The sequence below is a fragment of the Poecilia mexicana genome, unplaced genomic scaffold (assembly GCF_051168715.1).
Source record: "Poecilia mexicana isolate PSO_F unplaced genomic scaffold, ASM5116871v1 scaffold_3, whole genome shotgun sequence".
Taxonomy (NCBI): Eukaryota; Metazoa; Chordata; class Actinopteri; order Cyprinodontiformes; family Poeciliidae; genus Poecilia; species Poecilia mexicana.
The window spans coordinates 15,209,274-15,235,377 of NW_028263372.1; positions in this window are offsets into that span (position 1 = coordinate 15,209,274).

Sequence of the window (26,104 nt, forward strand, 5' to 3'; positions counted from 1 at the left end):
GTGATGGTTGAAAAGTTTAAATTAGTTAGTAATAGTAAAAATTATGATTTCCCCATATTTATTCTAAAATTTTACCATATTTGTTAATATCAACTCAGAAAGTCACAAAAATTCTTTTGTAAGATAATGCCATAATTATTATTAGTGTATAACACTGTAATAACACTTCTTGTTTCATATTTGCACCAATAGAGGAAAATGACTTGATTTTATACTAAAGAAATAAATGTCAACTACATTAGCTTAATTTGCTACATTTATTATTAACTTACATCTCAATATTTCCAAAACCACAGGGTCTGTTGAAAAAAAATATTGATTGTGTTTATGAATCACCCTAGGGTAAAAGAAATGCAAGGAAAAACATTTTCACAAGTTTTTTTCTTTTTGTGGTTGTCAAAGAGTTAAACCATTAAGAGACCATCTCAACCGTTTGGTAGAGATGAACTTTAACCATAAAGGACATCTCAACCGTTTGGTAGAGATCAATATTTCCAAAACCACAGGGTCTGTTGAAAAAAAAAATATTGATTGTGTTTATGGATCACCCTAGGGTAAAAGAAATGCAAATAAAAAAATTTTCACAAGTTTTTTTCTAGGTGCGGCAGTTAAAGGGTTAATAACAAAAAAAAAAAATGAGTAGATATCTGCCTTTCTATTGAGATCTGTTATTTCGCAGTGTTACAGAGAATGAAACTATATTATACTTTTGTCTTTTTTGAGAATAGCCAATATTAACTCTATAATTCAAGTTTAGTGAAGAATGGTTAGTTTAGAATATACATATAAATGCAGCTTGTAAAACTTTTGATGCTTTATGTTATTAAAATGAAAGGGGTTATTAGGCACTTTATCTATGTGCAACCCTCACTCTTTTTCTACCAGCTTAGTCAGAAGAGCTGCAAGTTTTTGTTCTATAATTCTTACATTTCTATGAATAATGGAGAAGTCTTTCAGAGCATAGGTGCATCCTGCTCTCCTGAAGCCCAAGGTTCCCAATTAGAAGCATGGATCGGTGCCAGAGCACATGTTTCTTCACTGTATTTGTTGGCACTTTTGAGATATACCCTCCTGAAGAATTAATGAAACCAGCAAACAAAGCCGTGCTTGCTGCAGATATTTCATGCTGCCTTCACAAATTTGCCACTGTGCAGCAAGAGATTGTCACATAGCAGGCCTCTTCTAAATAGCTGAGGGAGCATAAATACACTGTATTTGTAAGTGTTTTGGTATCTGATTGTGCTAAGTAGATTAGTTTGCGATTCTTTTTATGAGCAAGCGTTATCATTTCAAGCCACAGGGCAGAGGTTACAGTTTGCGTTGCAGCAGCTCAGTTGTGTGGAAGCCAACCTTAACATTTATGGTTTTTCATGTTAATGTTTTCAACTCCCTTGTACGGCTAAATCACGAACACGCTTTCTCATTTGCTAGAAACAAGTCGTGTTGAACCAAGAGAAGTCTGGAGAGTTTCATAGTGTGAAGAGTCTTGGCAAAGCAAATTTTAGCTGGTATCCCTTAGACATACACCTCAGATTTGAGCTGCAGGAGAGTTTTTAAAGCTTGTGTTCATTTCGTGTTCATAAAGAAAACATGGCTTGTTCCTTAAAGAAATAAAGCGTGCTGTCTTTGGCTTTGTCAGACCTCTTGTTTTCTGTGAGCATAGACTCCCATGGTGCACAGCAGCTACCTCCACAACACACTGTGGCAAAACTTTGAGGGGGAAATTGGATTTTGGAACTGTGTTCGTACAACTGGTTGACTGAAAGCCTCTTCTGTTTTTGGTTGACATGGGCTTGGCATTACTGGAGGTTTTATTCTGTGTGGCTTTTTCTTTATTTCTTTATTTATTGCATTTTAGATAATGTGCCCTGTTGTTTGGCTTCCCAAACAACATCACCATTAAAAGCATTTGTATGTTTATATGCCTGAAGGAGATCAATTATTTAAATATTCCCATCATTCATTAAGAATTAAAAAAAAGAAAACAAAATAACATTCAAAACAACTTAAGCCCCTGAAATAGTAATTACTATTTTTTTTGTTTTTTACATTTTAATACATAAAGAAAAGTGTTTATTAATTTAGATGAGAGTGTTTCCAGATCGGTGGCGTTTATCTAGAATCTGTGTTGATTAGTAGTTATAAAGTTTTTCTGCTGCATGGTCTGCTTTGTTAAAGTTGAAGAAGACTGTGGTCTTGGTTAATGCATTGATGTTTCAGTGGCTGGTATAATATTGTCTGGTCATAAATGCACTATGCAAATGGTACTCTATGCCTTTCTGTACCACCTACAATACACCGCAAAAACCTCCTGAGGACGTCTGTCTGGACCATGGCTTTAGATCACTGCAGTTTCTTTAAGCCACTGAACTACTTGCTTGATGTGCTTCTTTCGCTCATCAAAATCAGAACCATTGCTCCTACTAGAGGTCCTGGCCACAATGGAAAAGTTTTTCACTTTAATTTTACCCTACATTTTCCCTCCTTCCTGCCTAGCCTTCCCGTCACTGCTGCCTCTACAGGAAATGGATGCCAATTTATAACTGATGTTTATTGTGTGGGTTTTCTTTTCACCTGCCATTTAAAAGTGACCTGCAGTTTCCCAGCAGGCTGTTATGTGTCTTTCAGCAAGTTGTGGCATCTATCTGGTCAGTCTTCCACAAAGGGCTGATTAGAAGACTGGAGCTCAGAGCACCTCTTGCAAGGTTTCTCATTCCAAAGAAAGTCAGGGTTTCCTATTAAAGTTTTGATGACTTTTTCAAAGCAAACACAATTTTTCAAGTTTACGACGCTAGTTCTGAGTTCAGCTTGAAAAGGCTATGACTGAAAATTCAGACTGCAAAATTTCTGATATAAATGCATAGTCCCAGCTTGAGCTATTTAACTAATTTTAATAATTCATCTCCTCATTGTTTATTAAATAATGTTTTTTTATGATAGTTTACTAAAAGTTATGGTACCGTCTGCCACTTAGCATACTAATAAAATGATTGGGTGGTATTTCTAACTTGGCCTTTGTCATCTAAGTCATGGCTGTTTAGGCCTCCTTTTCTTCTTGCTCAAATTAATTGTGTTTTAATTGGCAAAATTCTCAGTAAATTGAGTTTTATTTTATGTAATTTTTTTCTTTGTTGTCAGAATTTTAAAAAATGAAGGCAAAGCAGCCCGTGAAGGTTACCTTTTTAAGACTTTGGTCTCCCCCTTCATAAAATTCTAATTCTGGTTGACAGTTGAGAAAATTGCCAGCCACACAAATTGAAGACAGGTTATTCTGTTGTTTTTAGGCTGTGATTATACCTGTATAGTCATCAGAGAAAATAATTTAGAAATTACAGAAATGACTGCAGCTTCAGTCCTTCGCTTATTTGTGCTTTACCTGCAAAACAACAATGCCATGAAAGAACCAGGAAGCAGACACAACTTTGGACAATCTACAGCTTTTGATTGTTTGGCCATGCGCTTTAAGTTTACATAGTTAAGTTTAAACCCAGCCAAGAGGCATTCATGTCATCAATAGCTATTCCCCAGAGACACATGTGTGCGCAACAGCCTGATCTGCACTCCTGTGTCACCAAGCACTTTCCTTTGAGGGAAAATGGTGTGTATCTTCCCTGCATAAAAGTACAAAGATAAAATGCCCTAAACCTTTCTCAGTTTAGAGGTGGTTTTTCTCCAAAATGCTACTCTTTAATTACTCCTGGGCAAGCTGCGCTCAGGGAAAGTTCATCATGTGAAAAAGCAGCATCATTAGGTTAAAGGTTCTCCATAAAGTCAATACCATGCAAGAATGCACTCATATGAATTTATTCACAACACTGGACACAAGAGTCCTTAACAAACCATTTGAGGAACACAAACTAACAAGCATGGAACAAAGTTTCAGTTCAAGTGATACCCCAATTAAATTTTGATGGAGGACCTTAATTAGCATATTGGGTCAACCTTTGCCTATGACAAGCGATAGCATTGAATCTACTGTAACACAACCGTCCACCACTTTTACGTAAAGAATACTGCACAAGGAGTGAAAGTTGAAAATCTCAACAAAAGCTTATGATTCAAGTTCATGCCATGTCCTTGGGCAACACTGAGGTTACCTAGCAGACGAGCTCATTTCATCTTTCTTTCTGTGACTGGTTGTGTGTTCCAAAGTCCTACACTTGCTGCGGCATCCGCGGAAGGGAAAAAAACCCCCGAACTTGCCGTTGCCTTTGTAGGTCGGCAGAATTACACGACGTGTCATGTTGGTCATGTAGCAGGTAGCAGAGCCCATGGGAGATTTAGTGGCTTTAATTACATTTCTCTTGCTGGCCGTTGAGGAGAAAGAAATTAAATGGGACTGTTTTCTTAATCAGCTCTCGCTCGGTGGGTAACCACCCTAGCTTTCCAAATGAAAAAGTGCACTGAAGCGTGAACTCAGTGCTGCATCCAGTCATGCTTACGTGGTAAACAGTAGTGTCTGTGTGTGTGCCCGCGCATCTGTGTGTGCTTGTTTGCACTGTGCTTTGGGTGTAGGGAATGGACATTTGTTGCCATTTCCATGCTCTGCTCAGTACAGGCTTTACTTTATCGTTGAGTTGGATGAAAAATATGTTTCTATTGATTGCTATCCTTGGAAAGTGAACAGACGTTGGCAGTGGTGTTGAAATAATCTCCGCAAAAGGAATGCAAGTCCTTTGTGAGGGCAGATAGATCTGAAGGACTAGGCAGAACTAAGAACGACTCTGGGAAATGGAATGTATGATTCACTGGATGTGCAAAGCTTATTACACAAATACAATAGCAATTGCCATAGTGAGAAAGCAAATCCAATAGAAAATTGTAATAGTCTGTCTCCTCTATGTTATTTTAATTTTATGTATGCAATCACTGTCTGCATCAAATTCCTTTTACCCTTATGTGAATTATTCTTTTTGCCAATTCACGTTTTTCCACATTCCTGTTTTACTGTTTCCTTGGAGTCCGCATCCTTTTTTTTCTAAGGGCACTCTGAGATGGTCGAGCTGCAGCTGTGAATTTACTGCCCCATCAGGTGCTTCTAATGTATAAAGTAGAGCATATAATGGTTATTGAACAGGAGAGAGTTATGGTACGTGGTATTTATATCCCTGGCCCCTGAGTCCGATAACATGATATTGAGATTGAGCTGCCGCCAAGTGCGGCGTGAATCGAGAAATACAGGACATTCTGCACACAGTAAAGGCTGGAACAGGGAATAGGGTCCTATATAAGAAATAGGGTATGTGTGGACGAAGATAAAGTCCGGAGGTAAGGTAAGACATTAATCCTGGTGTATTATGACATGATATCATGGGTCAAGAAAATGTGAAGGATGAAGCTACGACCTTTAATCTGAGGCTGGTGTTGAGGTTAAATTTCATGAGACTTGACCTTGTTCCCCACTGCAGAAAAAAAGGCAAAGAAGCCAATAAAAGTTAAACCTCCAGCAGGACAAAACCAGACATGGACTTTAGTGTGTGTGTGCGTATGTACCTGTGTGTGTGTACATGGAGTGTTTGTAAACACAGAAGGGAAACCTTATACGTGGACGATTCTGTGCACAGTGTTGATGCCAAGAGAGGGATTCCATTGTGAGGATCCAAAGCACAAAGCGAGGTAAAGGGTAAAAGACATAAACAGTATCCAGCAATGAAATAAGAGGATTAAATAATTGACCATTTATGATGTTTCAAATTATGTCAAAAAAGAAAAAGAGAGGAAATAAAGGCAACTCATTCTAAAATATAATGTAGCAGTTGAGAAGGTTACATCAGATTAGATCTATGGATTAAAAAGCATTATCAGTCTCGTGAAATAAACTTAAGCAGATAATCTCTCTCTTAATTAGGAAGTACAATTTGCAGATTTTATACAAAGGAATGAGATTTTATATACAATTTATTTATTTTCAGAACTACAATGTTACACAATTTAAATAATCACAAATTTTATTTTTATGTTTTTATGATCACACCCAACACAGAATAACTCAACACTCATAGAAAAGAAACAAAAAATCATAAGAAATAAACATGAAATCTAAGCACTAATTAATTCCTAAGGGAACCAAGAATGAACATTCAGAGTAGTATTCCTTGATAAATGTTTTAACTTCATCAAAGGTTTATCAGTGAAATTTATATAAAAAGTGTTGTGTACTCTTTTTTTGAAGTTCTAAGCATCTGATCTAATTTTAAATGAAAGATTCTGGGGGAAAATGAGGAGTAAAGAGAAGTGAGCCACCTTTGGTCCAAAAGCTCTGGCCACCTCTGAAGGATCAGACTGTTGAGTCGGTTCTCTTTGGCAACCACATTTGGACCTCAGCCGCCACAGCTATCTCAAACTCTGCCAACGGGGAATACAACACACAGCTGTTGTTTGGTCACGGAAGAAACCCTCAAACTGGTCTCTGAACGTCTCCGTTGGTTCCTCACTTGGGCTTTGAAATGGAGTACGGGTGAGGGTATCAAATGTAATCTTGCAGGATAAGTTTGTAGTAAACTTCAGGAAAGCAATGCAAAGTGATACTTGCTAGAAGTTTAAAGAGCATCAGGTGGAAAAACAGATTTATGGTGAATTAACACATTGCAACCAAATCCACAGGTTCATCAAATCCAACGTAGAATTTAACTCAGGCTTTCTTGTTAGAGTGTAAGTGCAAATGGAGGAGAAAGACATGATGAATAATCTTGTAAAACCTAAATGAGGTTAAGAGAGGGTTTGTCACAAATGGACACTAAAGATAGAGTTTGACCTTGTCTAAATATTTAATGGGATGTGTCGCTGAAAATGTTACTATAATTCAGTATAACATAATGAAAAAAGGCCTCGATATAAAAGTGGGTTATGAAGTTGCGCTTCGTTTTTGTAAATCGCTATTTAAAAAACTTTGACAGTTTTAAGTAGTAGCATAGAAAGAGAAGATAGCTTAACAATAAAGGTTGCAGCAATATAGGCTGCAACCTTTATTGCTTTTTTTGGGTAAATTTATGTCACCTGACCACTTTCTAGAGTATAGTTCTTTTCAAGGAATACAAATCTTAAACATATGGAGTGGTGTCTCTGTGTTTATCACTGGACTGAGAGGGTTTTGCTTCACAATATCTTCAGAAATAAATCATGGCAGTTAGTCTTCCTGAAGAAAAAAACAATCTCCACAGAGAACTCCATGGATTATTGATTATGCTGAAATAAATATAACAGCTTTTATGTTTGCTTGCACATAAGCTGTGATATATTGGCACAGTGCTGTGTGTGTCACAAATGGACCAAAGTACAAGACAATGGAGACCGTATAGGCATTATTTTGATTCAGAGATTGTGTGCTTCTCTATTATCCTAGTGGATCCCTTTTTGTTTGTATCTAATTTGTGGATATTTGTATGTGTGTATGAAACATAGTGGTTTCATCAGCAGCAAAGGATCTCCAGCTCAGCTCACAGTTTCAATTGTTCCTTGGTCACCCACAAAATAGGGGAAAAAAAAAAAAAAAAAGAAATTCCCATATTTTTTCCTCCTCCCAGAATTTTTTGTTGTTTCAGCACATTTCCCACACAAACCCCACGCATCCCTGTTTCACATCCTGCTTTCATTTTATCCACCCTTCAGCAATCCAGATGACCTCCAGCCCCTTCTGCCTTTCTTTCATAAAATCTTGCCATTTTCATTTTTCTCCACTGTGCTGGACGGTTAACCCAATAAACCAGTCAAGATTATCGCAGAATATCCTCATGATACTTTTAGCACCTGCAAAGTACTTTTTTCTGTCGTTTCTGATGTGTAGTCCCTAATTTTCTGTTTAAAATAATGAGAGGGCACATCCTCCAATGTTAGTGTGCATTAAAATTGAAATAAGGCTCGTACTTGTGTCTTAATTCTAAATAAACGCTTTTATAGCTTTTATTTGCAATGTAATCTACCCCATAATTAGAATGGTACTTTATTTTGTACCATTTTAAAGTGCAAATATTAACACTGCTCCTATGTTACTGCATCAAATGGATGAAAACATTTAGCAGCTAATGGTGTTCAAATGCAGTTCTTGCTGCCTGTGAGCTGCTGTGTCACAGTGACATTTTGTTTTTTTGTTGTGCATTTTGCTGAAATAGGCTTGGATGAACTACCCTTCATAAAATGATAACCTTTTTTAGCAATCATGATTCATTAAATCATACTGTACCTTTAAAGCTAATTACATAAAATAATGATGTCACATTAGATGACAAAGAATAGAGTCGGCTAGAAGTGTTTCCCTTTTTCACACTGAAAACACTCCACTTGCCACTGGTTGTCGACAGTCACAACACTCTTTTGCATCTCTACTTGAAGCACCTGTTAAAAGTTCAGTAGTTTTGCATAATGTGATAAAGTTTTTCATCTTTCTCATGAATTTCTTTCGCCCTTTTTTTTGTGCCTCTCTGGCTTTTTTCTTTGTGTCTGTGAATGTGTTTTCCTGAATTACGGCCTGAAGAGCTAGGTTGACTGTTGAGGCCATTTTCAAGATGTGGGACTGTGGACAATTATTGCCACTTTTGAATCAACAAACAACTTCAGCTTGGCAGCATCCTGACCTTCTGTATGTGTGTCTGGGATGCTGCTTCCTAGAGATGCTAGACAACATCCTCCTACGGCTTCTGTGCTCGCTTGACCTGAATGTCCTATTTTTTTTTCCCAACAGTGAGATATTTTCCACTGACATCCTTTTACCCGAGAGAAGTGTGTACACGACTACCCACCTGAGCTAAGGTGGGAGGCATCAAGTAATTTTGACTTCAGCCTGGTGTGGGGTCAGGTTTTCACTGCAGCTTAAGAATATATTCCGTGTGTTGTCACAACCTACTCCGAAACCTCAAGGAGACAAGCTTAACAGGGTTCCCATAAACCCCCTTAGACAGAAATCAATACTGTCTTCCCTCACAATGCTGACCCAAATTAAATGGAAAATCCATAGAGATGTAAAACAGAGGACAACAAAAACATTGAAATGAAGGAATTGATTTAAGAATACATAAGGCTGGACATATGATGGCACAAACATCAATATGGCAATTGCTGTATAAACAACTTCAGTCCCTCTGAGGTGAGTTCAATTATTATAGACAGAAGTTACTATTATTTCTGATTTTAATATCTGGTATGGACAGCAGTAAAATGACAAAGAAAGACAGCACAAAAAAATCAAGCGTGCTTCAATCAGTCAGAACAGAATATTTAGGAAATATTTTACAAGTTTCTGTGCTTATATTGTGTGCATCTTTGTCCATCAAATTCAAGAACAGTGTCTCTTGAAATGAGGGTTTCGAAATTTACATGTTGGAAAAACTTTGATGACCGTAATATTCAGGAAAATGGCTATGGCTACAGTCATTTTACTTGATTTTTAGAATATTTTTATAGCTGGGTCTTAATGCTGTTAAAGTAAAATACTCTAATAGCAACTGATGAGAATTTGACCTAAGACGGTTCATTTCAGGCTTTAAGGTAAACTAAACCAACATACATTTACCTGGGGGGATTTGCTTACACCGTCTGTTTATCTGCTAAATTACAAGCCTACTTGGGTCTATTTTTAGTTCACCACTTATCATGCTTTTTTAATAGCCACGGCTGCCGTAAATAATGATTTTGCCTCAGGGTACCATTTATCCCAACAAGTCGTCATACCTAAGCAGCAATGTGGGTCATTTGTTACAATGACCTATAGGATGAGTTTAACAAAAGGGATGTTAATGCAAATTTGTGGTATCAACATGAGGCGTCTTCAGTCTTTTTTGACGTTGGCAGTACTCGCTTTTAACTACAATATGCTGAGGTAGAAAAAAAATTGCAGTAATCTGCCTTTATTTTTCTGGTTAAACCCCCATAATCAAACAGCAGTACAGATTTTTTACTCATGAAAATGCAAAAAGCTGAGATGCTTATTTACTCTAAACATAACACATTGTTATATTTAAGAACCAGGGACCTTGAAAACTACTTACACTCTTTAGGTACGTTGGACCTTTTTAACATTTTGTCACATTGTATTCACAATTTTTATTGTACTTCATTAGAATGTTAAATGATAGACCAATTGATCTTGTTTATTATTGTGAGGGAAAGCGGAAATATACATTATATCACAAAAAACATTACAAATTAAAATCTGAAAAGTGTGAAAGGCTTTTGTCCATGCAAATGCATTAAATGCTTTCATTAGCTTACATCATTTTCGGAATGCAGAAAATTGCATATTTCCTGTATTTAAAAAAAACAAACTTTTTTGTATCTATCACGTGAATCCAGTGAAATACACTGTAGTCTGTAGTTTTCAAAACAACCGAGATAAATTCAAGAGATATCATACTCTTTACAAGGCACCTGGAGTCTTCTCCCATGAAGACTAAGCAGTAGTAGTTGTGTATTTAAGCTAATCTAAAGATACTTAGTCTTCTAGGGACTCGGTTAATTGTGAACTGCAGTTGACATTAGAAATAATCCAATAAACAAGAAGAGACTATTCAGGGTTATTTCTGCAGCCATTGCTCAACCCATACCTAGCACATCATAAAAATCAAAAATCTTCATGAGACACTTGAAAGTGTCCTTGAATAGCTGACAGAATGAGGACCTGGTATAAATAATTAGGGCAGTTTTCAACATGTTTGTCATTAAAAATGGGGGTAAGTCTGAGATACAAGGCTGCACATTAGTAGACATAGAAATGATTCCTCTTGATATAATGGAATGAACTGAAGCAGACATGACAGTGCTTTTAGGGGGAAAAATGTGGAATAGTGAAGACATTCAGTGTCTCCACAGCTGTGTGTCACTCTGGATCTTTGAGTGGCACTGGCACATTATCGCTGTGTCGAAAGAGAAATCCTTCCTTCCCCGTTTCTCCTCTTCTCAAACTAGCACAGGTCCCTCGAGGCCACGAGGGAGATAGCTTCAAATTGATAATCACCAGTATTCATTATCATCGTTCCTGGATTTACTCTTGAGTTCATTTCATAATTACTTGATTATGTATCGAAAAATTATTCATTAATGTTTTCCATTTGCAACAGTTTGCGGAAGTCATTAATTACTTTGAGTGTCTCTCGATAAGTAATGATTGGTTCCGTCTCCAAGATACCCCCTGCTGCTGATTCCTTGTCACACACAGACATTGTTGTGAACAAAGTTTGGAAGTACTTTCTATTATATTGGCCCTGTAGATGATTTAAATGGGCAAAAAGCCAAGAAATAGACATCAAAATGTGTGAGATTTGACTTCAGAGCTGTTCTGCTGGCCATCTTTTTGTCGTGCAACTTTAGTTTAACGCTGCATTTCCAATTGTACTTATTTTTTTTTTTTTAAATGTATCATATAAAATCATTGCATAATTTGTTTGTAATCAGCGCTGGAAAAAGCAAACTTTAATGTGTGCCTGTTTTATTACTCTGCAATGGCAACACAAACCATCACCTACCACTGAAAGAAAAATAAATACATAACAATCTAAAAACCATGTGTACTGTGACAGTGTCTGGAAATCCACCAGTTCTGGCAGATTTGCTCTCACGTTGTTAGTGCCATAAATTTGTTAGCATTGGGTCCAAAGCTTTTATATTAGCAGACTGCCTTTTTCACAATCACTAAAGCATTGGATGCAGTCTGCTGTTATTATTGAATGACAAATCCTTTTCAGGAATGTGTGGCTTGTGCCGAGCCTCCTTATCAGGCTGAAGTTGACTGAATTAAAAATAGAAAGAAGCTGTATAGCAAAATGCAACATGGTATGCACCAAAGAACAGCAAATAACAACAAAAAAAATGTGTTTCTTTTGTAAGCCCATTAAAATATGAATGTGGTATAGATGCAAGCTGTATTTATAGGTGAGGCTATGTCTGTTTTCAATTTTTATTTATATTTCAAGTCTTTACCTTTCTTTTTATAAGAATTAGTAGTTTTGTGAACAAATCTTAATGTTTTGCTTGAAAAACAAGTCAAGAAAAACAATTTAAAGTATATATATTCCACTTTCTACTTCTTTTTTTGTTTTGTATATCTGTTAGATACAAGACTGTTGATTGCATATTATAGTTAAAAAAAGTTATTTACTTATTTGATTTTAATACCATTTGTTGGCTGTATCTGAATGATTTCCCAAATGATCAGTCCTTCATAATATTATCAGATAGTCATTGCATCTATTAATTTGTGAAGTTATTCACTTCTTATATATTAGGTGAAGAATTAATGAGGAAGTAGTCCAGCCAAATTCTATTTATGTAGAATTTGTAAAAAAAAAAAAATGGAACTGTACCATCTGTATATTTGTTCATTTTCTCATCATTATTTGTTTTTCAAAGCTTCACTTTTTGCTTTTAACCATAAATCATTCACATATGAGAAGACTTTCACAACACACACGTGCAAAAAAACAACACAACACATAAATATACTTTAAAGAGTTGCTTTTTTAATAGATTACTTTAAAAATGTGATCTACACCCTGCGCCTGCTTCAAGGTTAAGATATGATTTTTTTTTTTTCTTTGAAGAGTAATTTCGACTGTAAAGTCTCACTGTTCATAAATATATTCAACGGTGCCTTTTAATTACAAAACCCTGCCTCGAGTACTGAAACAATTAACATGTAAAATGTGTAACAACATGTTGATCAGTGTGAATGCAAACTAAAAACAGAGAGAGACACAGATTAGAGGCACTAAAAGATTTGGCTGTTTGTTCTCCAGTGTCTGATCCAGGATGGTGATTCCCACCTGGTAATTGTTTATGATTTGTGTGAAATCCCAGTTCAAACCACACTGAGCTGTCAGATGATAAATGGATTATGGCATACAATGTGACGTGTTCAGAAAGAACTGCTCATTTTTAGATTATTCCTGTCTGCAGTCACGGAGGATTAACTGATATTGAGTAGCAGCAAAAATTGCTGGTATAGTTTGACATTACGATGCAATTCAAGATGTCAAGCACAATGCTATTCCTAATTTTGTCTTGCAGTGAAATGTCTTGCTAAAACAATGTGAAAGAAAGTCTTGCTAAAATAACATGAAAGAAACAAAATTTCACAGCAAAGTAGGATTCTGGGTGTATGGTTTTCATTTAGATCTTTCATCAATTCTCTGCTTCCCACACCCACACTTTTATCTTTTTTTCAGGTCAAAATCTGCAAAAAAAAACGCAGTGCCAGTAGAATGTTGTTTGACTGATATTGTACTACCATGCTTCCTCTTTAAATGCATTTCTAACTATGGCAGGTGTCCTCTGGGAAAACACAGATGGACTGTTTACCATTCTCGTGTCATTTCATATATTGCTCATTTCATATGTTTAGTTTAAAATCAACTCAGCCCGACATGTTTTTCCCCTTTTTCCCTTTTTCATTATTCAAAAATGCTTCACCTCAGATGTATGGCATGTGGCATATTTGGGCACATTGGACCGAGAGACACATCATATCTTCACAGGAAATGTTGACAGTTCCTTAAAAGCTTTTATTAAGATGATCCATTTAACATTGCATGGTGGCAGCTTGCAATATTTTTAGGTCTGATGATCAAATATATCTTCACAACTGTTAAAGGGGCAAATAGGATAGCAGAAAAGAACACACGCAACTTCGGTTGTTCGTCTAAATGCAAACAATTTTAGGATAATCAACAGAGGACAGCGTGAAAGATGAGCAATGATTCAGGCTAATGTGCACAATGCTATTATAATGTTTAAAGATTTGGAAAATTGTTGTTAAATTTATGGTTTAAGATAATGATTGCAAGAAACTAGAATTTTCAAGTAGGAACACGGTTTAAGATGAGAAACATAAGTTTGTGTATATAGGTCATATGTTGTGCAAATTTCAAACATGCACAGAGCTAATGTCCAAGGATAGCATGCAGAAAAAGCAATGTGTACTGTGTATATGATAAAACCTTCTCTGACTTATCTTCCGCCTGTTTTCTATCAAAGATGCATATTTTTTGCTGTTCTTGTAAGTTTTTTTTTTTTCCCCAAGCACTCCTTCCGAAGTCCGGGGAGATCACTGTGAAGGTAATTTGTAATTCAGAGCACTACAGAGGCCCGGGACTGTGTAGCGGGTGCCCTAACATATCAGAAATTAGACTCAGAAAGACAGGAAAAGAGGGAATTCTGCCTCTCTGAATGTAAGAGTACTTTACACATATTATTTCTGCACCATTTGGCCGAGTCTCTCAGCATGCGCCTACAGATCTGCTGACTTAACCCTAATGTCTTACGGTGAAGCAGTTACAAGTTTAGACAGTAGTGAGCCTTTAAATAAGATCCAGAAAAGGGAATCCGGTGGTGATTTATAAACAATGTTTTCCGTGAAGCAGATGTAAGAACAAGTTTAGTTTTTTTTTTGTCTGACTTAGTTGTAGTTTATAGCCTCTTGAAACCATGTTGCTATTAATAAATTCTTTAGATTGTGTTCTGGATAGTTAGTTGACTTGCACTTAATCCATAATTTATGTGGAGCTTGTAAAAAAACGTGAACCTACCTGATCAAAAGCTTTTTCAGCAGGTTCACGTTTTGTATAAAGGATTTTTTATTTTTTTTTGTCTTAGGCGTTTCTTTGAATTCACTGCATGTGGCATAAATTCTCCCTCCCTTTGCTCGCTGGTCATCATTAACATGCAGGACTGTGTCTCAGTGAGAGAAATGTTGTTTTCTACAAGACTCTCTGTGCACCTGAGTCACTCGTCGTGCAGTTCCTTTATCAGGGCACAGCAGCAGGATGGAAGAGCACATCTTGGACTGATAGTAGGGCTGCCGCTACTGACTAATCCCGCTCACCGCCGCAGAAATAAACAAATAAATAACCAAGGACTTGAGAAAGGAACGAAGTGAACATTTCTGATGTATAGAGAGCAGTTCAAAGGCTTTCAGTCAAATAAAAATAAATACAAAAAAACACCACTCCCCATCTAGAGATACAGGTGAAGGCTCTGGAGACAGTTTTTTGGATTAGAAAGTCAAAAAGGAAATAAAGCTGATTTTACAAATAACATCAAAATAAGTTTACAGAACATCACATAAAAGAAAAAAATATATATAAATGATAAAGTTTTGTGAATATCAACAAAAAAGCAAAGGTAATTTTAATGACTTTGTATGGCTTATAGTATCTTTTGTACAGTACTTTATTACATAAAAATATTGGGTATTGCATGTACACATTATATACCAATGTCAGATTACTGGTACCTGTTCTAAATTGAGCGACGAAACGACATTCTCTTGTCCTCATCCAACCTAGCAACAGGTGTAATTCGCAATTGTGAAATTTTGAGCTTTTTCACATAGATGTGCACATGCAGGCTATCAGCAAAACATAAGAAAGTTGAAAATGTTCAACTTGCGGTCTGCTGTTGCAGAAACCTTTCATCTTTCATCACTTCCTGTGTGTCGAGTCCATGACGCTCTGCTGTGAATAATTCTGTGCGGGAGAGAGGCTGTTAGGTCAAAATATGTAGTTTCATTAATAAAATTAAGACAATTTTCAGCTTAATCGCATGTGGTGTTGCGTCAGTGCTGACATTGCTAGTCCAAACAAATATATATATTTTTTTCAAATGTGAGGAGGAGACCTCCACTTCACACATAATTACTATGACACCTATAGTTGTTGTAAATAGTTCACAGCAGATATTCTGTAAGTGGTGGGAAGTGGGCTATAGCCCCATTTACGCCAGACAAAAGGGGAACCTGGATCCAAAGTCATTAAAATGGCTCAATGCTCTATTTTCTAATTTACTAAGACTAATAATGGAGAATGAAAAATACTAATTCTCAAAGGGGTTCTTTAATTTGCCGTAATTTACAACAGTGAATTCCACAAGGACACTTCTGGTACATAAATAAATCTCACAAGAAAGCTGAAAAATGAAGATAGTGCAACATAATATTCTTTAAAATTTACAGCAAAACCTGAAGTTCTACTGATTAGCTCCTATACAGCAGAACAGTTTTTGCCTGCCTGCAGAGACAAAAAGACGGTCTGACTGAAGCGACTATCCCAGAGTAAATGCATTGTAAATCTTTGTGCTAGCTTTTCTCCACGATGTGTGTTTCTAATACTAAATACATAATGTAAAAGTCTAGAGGCCTGAAAGTTTTTCTCAGTCCATGCAGAGTGTGCGTAACACGGATGATGTTCTGCCTGGAGGCAAACTGTGGCAATAAAAAGCCTTTCAGGCGGACAGGTTGTCAGTACACGTTCAGTCAGTGATGGTGCAATTGCTGCCGGCTCTGAATTTTAGAGAGTTTAGATGGCTGTGTGATGGATGCATCTAAATCATCTCAAAAAGGGGAAAAATTAAAAAATAAAAAACTCTTACCCACTGTTATTGTCAGTGTGATACTTCAATAAAAATATAGTAGCCTTTACATTGATTACATTATAAAATACATATAAATACAACAGTAGCTTTAAGAATTGTGTTATTTAATATTTACCTTGTTCGTCTTGAAATTCAGTATATTCAAGGGATTCTGAGTATCTCCTACTTATTTTGTTCACATTTTAACTATTTGTAGACTTGTTGGAGGGATTACCCCACCCAGATTAAATATTGACCCAACAGCCAAAAATAATAAAAGTTAGACATATTTTGATCTATAAGTAGGACACTTTTGGATCAACCCTCTGTCCAATCAAATGTACCCACTAGACACAAGAAAACCATCCAGCTATGTTTTGATATGTGTCACTACACTTTAGCATATTCCATTTTTTTGTTGTTGTAAGATGTTGGAAGTGAAATATTACCTCCACCATCACCTATCAAACTACTCAAAAGAAAAGCCTCTGTGATGACACATTGAATTAACACCCAGCTCAGCATTCTTTCCATGCAGATTGAAAAAAGAAGTGCTGCATCTAACTCTGGACTTCAGAAAAGCTCAGTGAAAGACATGGTACATGCACCCATTCCCCCTTGCTATCCACTTCCTTTGAAAGGATGACAGCTACATCACAGCAAGTCAAAATTTTGAAGCCAATACTTGGCAGCACAGCAATATTTTATTATTTATTTTTTTTTCACTCAACAGCGGAAATCAGGGATCCTACAGACATCACAGAATTCGCTTTATTTCCCTTGCTGCCTGTGCTCCCTCTGTTGTTATCCTCTGAAGGCTCAGTATGACCCCCAAACACACCAGACACACTTTGTTGTTATTTTCAATATAAAATATCCATTCAGGGATTACTTGATGCTTCTCAGTGTTTATTCTCCTTCTCGCCTACGCAGTTTCCACTAAATGCAAGACAAATTGAGCATTTTTAGAGCTGGCACTTCAGTGGAAGCGTTTGTCAGCATCACGCGCCATGCGAAAGCATTTGAAAGTTAACACGCCGTGTTTCTGCATGAACGTTGTGATAAGTTTGTGGCTTATTTTATGAAGAGCAGTAACTCACGTTGAAGAAGTATTTAAAGGGGAAATGGTGGCTACAATAAGTGTTAGAGGGACATGAGGACGGCAGGAAGGGCATGCTTGAAATGGAAGAGCGATGATGTTTGCTGCCCAGTTAGTCTTTGAGATGCAGCTTCATGCTCCTTTAGTGTGATATGCGTCATTGATCTCTTATTTCAGAGCTCCAGTCAGACTCTACCAATGTTTTATCCAGTGGCTCACTCAATGGTAATGTCCCCTTTTTCTCTCTCTTTTCGTCTGGAGCTACAGACGACCCCTTATCACCGCACAATCATCTCCATATAGAATTTATGCATTACTTGTGATTGTAGTAGATGAGTAAAATCATCATGGTCGTGTAAACAGAAAACAAAAAAAAAAAAAATCTGTCGTGTTTTTTTTTTTTTTTTTTTCCCTTTTTTTTCATCTTGTGGCACCTGTGTGAACCAGCACTGCTGTTTGTAATCAGACAGAATGCTTTACCGGACACCTGCATAGGTAAGGTCGGGGTCTGCAGAGGTGAGAACCGCTTCAGTGTTTGCCATTTATCACCACCACAGTGGGGGAAGGAGGAAACCTGCTGTGAATGCAGAGCACTATTATACAATGCTGGTCTCTTGATGTTTCTGGAGATAAACATAATGCTGGGGGCCAAGAGCGCCTTCCGTCATTATTTAGAGGACTTTGCATTGGAATTCCTTTCCTGTAGGCTGTCCGGGATTACTTAGTAAACGCCATGTTTACAAACAAACGTTCATGTTTTAAGGGGCTGGATGAAGGCATTTATGAACAGCGCATTCAATATTTATGCTGCTCCTTTTTTGGCTTCTCCAGTTCGACCCAACTTAGCAAATACCTTTTCTATAAAACATACGTGAGACGTTCATAACTGCTGTCACTTTTTGTCTGCCGGAAAATGTTTTTCAAAGTAAGGATTTTTATGCTTTATTTCGTATAAAATTAATATTAATTCGCTATGTGCTTGACTTTTTTTCCCCCACCTCTTTTTTTCAGATCTATGAAATAGTCTGTTGTGGAAATGTGACAAAAAAATGCCAAGTTACTTTTTTCAATGGAGCTTTTGCAGCACATCTTTCTTTCTTTTTTTTTTTGAAAAAAGGTTTTGCAATGAAACCTTTTGTTATTTTTGTTCCACTTTCTGTTGCTCTACTAGTCGAAGTATTTTAGCATTTTCAATTTTTGTTGACAAAAATAGATGAATTACTTCAAAAATGTGCAGACAAAACCTAACAAAAGATCTAATGGTAAATGGGAACTTATGTCTTCCAATGTAATAATGCACATGCCTAATTGATTTACTTTTCAGTACAAATAAGATGAATAATCTAAACTTCTCACAAAATTAATGAGAGCTTCTTTCAAGGTAAAACTACAGTAAATGTGTTTAGTCAGAGTACTCTGCAGATCTTTATGTCTCCTTTTTCAACTTCTTGTCACTTGTATCAAAAGGACACATTTGACTGGCTTGTAAACACCCCATTTCAAAGTCCTTTTCCTGTCTCGAGTGGTACTGCAGAACAGGAACAATATATCCTTCAAATTCTGACAACATCTGTTTTCAAAAAAGAGAAAAGGGGGCATTTCATGAACATCTCTTACAAAGTGACATGCTTTCATCCCAGCCACATCCTCCCTTGGCATGTCACTGTATCTATCTTGGCTTTTTTGCCCTCTTTTTTTTTTTTTGCTTTCGGCAGGAAAAGACAGGAGACATGAAACATTTCCCCCTCTTTTTATTTTTATTTTATTTTTTTTTTCTTTATCTTGACAAGACATGTGAAGACAAGTCAGAAAGAGGAGGTGTGCCATTTTTCTCTAACCACTAACCAACAAAATAGAACAGCTTCTTCGCACTGGAGCTATCACCTTCCCCTCAAAGGCCCCAGCAGCACCAGCAGCTTCTTTGATACGACTGAAATGAAGGTTGTGAAGGGGCATCAATAGAAGACTGTATATTGTACTACATGCTCGAGCTGCTAGCATGCAGTCAGCATCTTCTCTTTCAAAGATACAAATTTCCCCCGTTCCCTCTTCTCTTTGATTGTTATTGTATCTTGTTATGTGAATCTGAGTGATTTTGGGGGCAATTTAGCTTTTCTCTGTAAAAAAAAAAAGATTTTGATAACATCACTCAGCTGCCGTCTGCTCACTTAAAGCCTTTTGCTCACACTTCCTGGTAATAGGCTTGTCTGAGACACAAAAGGCTATACTTGACATCTACCTTGTGATGTCAGTAGTTGGTGGCAGGTTGATGGACAGCCCGGAATGGCAGAGTTTCCCCATTTCTAGTTAATTAGCTCATAGAAGGAAATGAATGCAACAGCGCTTATCAAACAAATTCAAATCCCTTGCAGATACGATGATAGACAGGCTTTCTTTGCACCACCGTGACCTTCTAGGCAGGACTGTTATCGAGATTTGGAGCCATTTTAACAAATACATATGGAATCAAAAGGCCCTGAAAGATATATGTGGTTGTATAAGATCTAATTTGATAGAAGATAACTGTAACGGTATGCTACACATTGTGAAGAAGTGAATATAGCAAATGTTTATGCCTGAAAATGCTGTCCTGCAGCCAACGTGTGTAGTAAAAAAGATTATAAGGGCAGAAAGGGACCCAGCACTAAACAGCTCAGCTTCTCCCAAAAGCCAGAGCCAGGCACCCCTGAAAAAAAGCTGCCAATGTAACACACGGTAAGCAAAAATTCAGGTTTGTAATGGGAGGAATTTCTTTTTTAGCTTTCCATATTCAGAACACATAAACACATCAGAGCACACCTCGCTTGGGGGAGGCGACACGGGCCGCAAAAGAGAGAGTGTGTAGTGGCATAGAATTACCATGAATAATTAAAAGACTGGTGTGAGCATTCTCGTAGCTCTTTGATTGACTCTGAAAGCCCCAGGAAGAAATTGGCAGATGAGAGCAAACTGCAAAATGGCTAGCTCTGTGCACCGAGCTCCCTGCCTAAGATTTGCTCGGCTAAAACCTTGAATCAGCAGTGTGCTAGGAGGCTCTTTTCATGTCTTCCTGCTCCAGAATGGAATTTAAATTTTGCTCATCAAAAAAGAAAAATTAAGGGGAAAAAAAAAAAATTGACAAACTTCAAGAAGTGCAGTTGATGTGTTTACTTTGCTGAGATTCTAGAGTCATTATGAATTTTAAAACATTTGTGTATCAGTTAGGTGGCGTAACTCATTGGTTACCAACTTGTTGAAGGGAGTTTTTCCCAGCACAGATTTACTATCTATTTTTTGAGTTTGTCAAATTCCTAGCATGTAGTTACATAGGCGATTATTAAATAACAGAGTCTGGCTGACGCATGTCACTGTTGGTGAGAGTGACTCACGAGGTGTCATTGGCAAATTTGCTGATATCGCAAGTAAGAGAGGTCAACAGGGACTGGGGCTTGGCAGCAGACCCTCACCTTCCCAAAGTGTCCGGATGTGTGTGGCATCCCATTACTCATCCATATCATTTTGCCAAGCCAGCACCAGTGTCCTTAGAAACGTGACATGGAGGCCGTCTAGTTATGTCTAAGCTACAGGTGACTGCTTCCTTGTTGTTTTGTAATGCTGTTTTATTATCCAAAATCATGCGGTGTTAATAATCAATTTCATGCCAAACCTTCATGGTCACTGCTTCTTTGAGGATTTACCACTCTTTGTGAATTGCTGTTAGCCGTTGTATGATAAAAGGACCGAACGCCTCACATGCACAATATGCTGACAACTCTCTGTCAGCATGTTGCCATGGTTAGTGCTCAGGTCTAAGGCTGTTTGTGTGTATGCATTCTGTATGCACAGCATGACGGATTGCAGAGCCTAAAAATAGGAGGGGTAAAAAGCATGTTGTCTTCTAAATGCAAAACAATAAATACTAGTGATTTTTTGTTTTATTTTGTTTTAATAGAGAAATTCACTCAGCACTCCTACAATTATGTTAATACAAAATGCATTTAGTTAGTAATTACAGCAAAATGAAAATTGGCAATAAAACCGATTAACTATGGCTCATGTTTGAATGCAGTTATTTGACAACTCAATGTCAACCAGATTTAGGAGAACAAATGAACGGTTATTTTTAGTCACAAAGCTAATAAATAATGTATGTGGTCCAGTAACAAGGTGAATTTATTTTCTTTTGTAAATTTTTAAAAAATAAGATAGACTTTATACATTGTTCCCAATGAAGTTAGATTAATTTTGCTTAAAGACGCACTCCTTTTTTGTTGGTTTAATTTACACTGAGGGATTGTTGGAATATGTGTCAAGAATAAATAACAAATGTATGATTGCTTCGTAACTGGATGTACATCAGTAACTGTGTAAAAGCTTTGTAGATTGGCCTTATCAAACAAGTTTTCTTTTGATTTCAGTAATTTTAAAATTGAACCAAAAGATTAATAGATATTATAGTTGCCTTTCTGAAAATACCTCTTGAAATTTAAAAACAATTCATACTATTGCCCATATACACTTTTTAGTTGTTATATATATATATATATATATATATATATATGGGGCATCAGCGTAAAACAGTGCTAAATACTAATCCACTACCATTTTTCAGTTCTAGTTTTTGATTTAAAGCGCATTCAGAGTTTATGGCTCTAAATGACTATAAAATATTACGAGGGCTATGCATACTTTTGCAAGGCACTGCAAATAGTTTAAAAATTTATCTACTGTTGTATGCCCTTTTAAGTTGTAGAAAAATATGACTAGGTATCGCGAGGTGGTTGATAGTCGGTGAAGGTTTAACAAGAGGAAAGTAAGAGCACCAAATTACTCCCCTCGTTTTGTGCACCGTGTTGTTTTTAGAATTAGCAGATCCAGTCTGACACCTAATGTTCACTGAGCACCAGAAGTGCTAGAGGTTCGCAAAAGGTTTGAAAATATAGTAGAGCATCACAGTTTCTGGCACAAGTCGAAGCAAAGGGTCATTGTGCGTTTACGTGAAAGGTCTCTCACAAAATAGCCACACAATTTCCCATGTATGCAGCCAGGTTCACTCAAAGAACATTAAATTCTGAACGTAGCAAAGTTTTGCCATTGCTGTTGAAATCTTGTATCTGTGGTTCTTTCAACTAGACTGTGAAAGGTTTGACAGAATGATAGAAGTAGACTGCAGCACTGGAAGAAGGATGGGAAATTGCTAGATGTCCCTGTCAGTCAGATGTAATTTTTCTACCTGTAATGTCAGATAGTGAGCATTAATAGCATTGATACAGTGTATGGCCAACTGTTTTGTACTTCCCTTCATTTTACCCATGACCACAAAAAAAGCCCCAAGCAAAATACATCTTGAAAGTAGTTTTGGGATAATAGCGTGTGTGTATGTGTGAGGGAAGGGGTGAAAGAAAGGAGGAAAGATAGAAAGAAAGAAGTAACAAAAAAAGAAAGAAAGAAAAAAAAACATTGTGGGGTTGCCGGTTAAAGTAATGGTACTGTTAATGGTTCGAGGCTATTTTGTACATCAAAGTACACAGAAAAGGAGAGGGGAAAAATAGACATCTAGGGAGACCGAGGGAGGGAAAAGTCTGCTGCAGGCCATTTGATTGTCATTGTTTCTCTTAGGTCATATGGGAGTGCAGTAGTCTTGTTTTTATTCTTTTTGTTTCACTTCATCTGTTCTCCCTTCTTCTCCAGCAATATTCAACATCACAGTTAAAGATGCCCGTTGACACAAGGCTGTTGCAAGTGCAGCGAGCTCACCTTTGTTTTTCCACGGATCAGAAACGAGGCACAGCTCTGTGTCCTGCCTCTTTTTGTGTCTCTCTAATGTGCTTTCTCTGACCTACCCTTCTAAGCCTTTCATAATTGTTTTAAAGTAGTCAGTCTTAATCGCTTCATCCCTCTTCAAATCTCATCATACCTATTCTTTAATCTCCTCAGAGAAATAGTCTGTCTGCATACACAGTTATTCTTAATATAATCGTTATGGATATATGATTTAAATGAGAACATTTAATTTTTTTTTTTTTTTTTCTGTTGGAGCTGTGATTTGATTTCATTATACCTTACTAATCTGGCTAACTTAACATCTGTGCCCCTAGACAGATATCAGCTGCCAGATGCTAGTAATGTGTGTCCTCATAAGATTCTGCAAATATCCATGCTGTCTGGTGAACAAATACATGTTTTGTCAACAAATTGATGGCCTTTGTTTAAAAAGTTCATGTAAAACTTCAACTTTTTTGAGGTTTGGGGATGGAGAGAGGGATTCCAGAGGAGAGGGACTCATCATTTCCATCTCTTATTGAGATTTAACTCTGAATAGGATTTAAATATTTATATGTAGACACTTGTTCAATGCTTAAAACAGTATAAGACCATAAAGAGTTGATGTAAATGGATCAAACTTGACAAAGGCCTTTGCTCTAAATTAATACCAGTGAAAAGAACGATGACTAAGACAAATTGAAACATTTTAGCAGAAACCAATCAATCAGTCAATCAGAACTACTGTGTAAAGGAAGTGTGGACACATGTGTATCTTTACATAATCACAAGTGAATAAACTCTCAAGACAAAAGTGGGGAAGTGCATTATAATGTTATAAGTTGCTAATTAATGCTAGCAATATGTCAAGCGAAGATTAATAAAATACATATTGTTGCTTTACTGTAAGAGTGAAGGCACATTCTTTGTCTAAAAGTCTTTCTATCTCTAGGCTTTACCAATATTTTCTTTTGGTGGTTTCAGTGAGAAAAAAAGGCAAAATTATACAGGTTAGTCAGGTCATTTTGTAACTATATCAATGAGCCATAACATTATGACCCCATTCTGGCAAGCTAACTGCACGGGGTCCTGAGATTTGGTTGTACGTGGGAAAACAGGGGTCTCTCCAGTAGCTTAAAACTGCAGTACGTAACTTTTACAAAAAAAAAGATTTTTTTATTTTTTTTTCCCACACTTATGTCGTGACAAATAATTATTTATTAAATTGTTATTTATTTTTTAATAAGAAATTCTTATTCATTCTTGTGACAATAATGCTGCGGGTCAAAGGTCTTTTTGGCTAAGATTGAAGAATGCTGAGTTTGTTCCTAAAATGAACCTATTGAACAACGTGTTCTGTTCATCTGCTCTGTCCAGATTTGATCCTCTTTCTGCTTCAAATGACTGGTTTGTTTTATCCCTGACCACACGTCTCATATTGTTCTGCAGTGGCTTGCTCTCTTGGTTCTTCATGCGTGCCTCTAATCTTGACTTTATTTTTTTTTCTATGCTCAATAATTCTATATATCAATCCCTGAAGGGACTTTCTTTCTTGTTTTTCCGTTCTTTTATATCCATTTTTTTTTTTCCTTTGACTGGGGAAGCATCTCACAGTTCTTGTAGGGCTGCGGTTATACACACAGAAGTTCACATAATAGCTCACAAACTCAGTCATGGCGTTAGTGTCCTCTCCATGCGGCTACAAGAGTGCATCCCAGTCTTCAGCCTCAAAACCTGTCACCATCTTATCGATATTATTTCAATTCCAAGTTAACTCAGAACAACGGGTTTATACCTCAAGCTGAGAAAAAAACAAGCTTATGATCTCCTTTGCCAAGGAGAGTTTTATCTTTGGAGATGTATGCATCCCTGACATTTGCATAAAATAAAATAAATCCAACAGGGATGGTTTCTCTGGTGACACAGCTGACAAACTGTTGAAATGATGGAAATGTAGCCGAGAGTGAGGCATGGTTAAAATCCCCAGATAATGCTACAAGTGGGTTGTTATGTTGTGTCTGTAGCTGAGAAACAAGCTGATGGCATCACATGCAGTGTTGGCAATATCTGATGGTGGAATGCATATGGTTGCTGAAATAAAAATGGGGGTAAATAGTATGGACAATAATGTACTGTTAATAGATTAATATATATATTGTTTCCATGTCCTAGATGACGCCATGTTTTTGGTTTTGCTTCTCCTCTTGAAATCTCATTCTGCTTATTTGGTTAGAAAGCTGAGCAGAGAGACATTGGAGTCATTGTCAGACATTTCTGCCACCATGTATAAGAGAAACATGTGATGATGAATTCCCCATAATCTGGCTGGGTCTTTGTTGGCACTTGAAGTCCATCCGATTTGTTTCCAAAGAGCTCACATTATGGTTTGTTCTGCATCCAGAGTGCTTACTTTTCAACTCATATGGGATTTGGGGTCATAGTTCAAGAATAATTTTATGTAGTCTTATGAGTTCCCTTCATTTTTCTGTATGCAATGTTAAACCAATGTTCCTGTAAAATGAGAACAAAATAATATTAATTAAAAAAAACTTATAGTTTCTGTAGTTACATACAGCAACTTAACAAAGTAACAGCAAACTGCCACATTGAGCAACGTAGTTCTATAAAACATGTAACTGGAAACAGACACCTAATGGAAAAATGTTACTGCATCTCTTAACATTTAATCCAATAACATTAAGATATTGTATGTTGTAAATTAGCTCAGTAAAACCCAGAGTACTCAATTGCTTCTTATCATGTTTGACAAAAATCTAGGTCTTCTGTCATGGAGGTTTTATTTAAGTGTTGACATGTTTAAACAAGCATAACACATTAGGAGATCTGAATCAGTTACCCCTTCTTCCATTATTTGGACCAGTCAGTCTTCAGGAAACCATCACAGCTTGATAGTTCCCTTCGTGCTGTGAA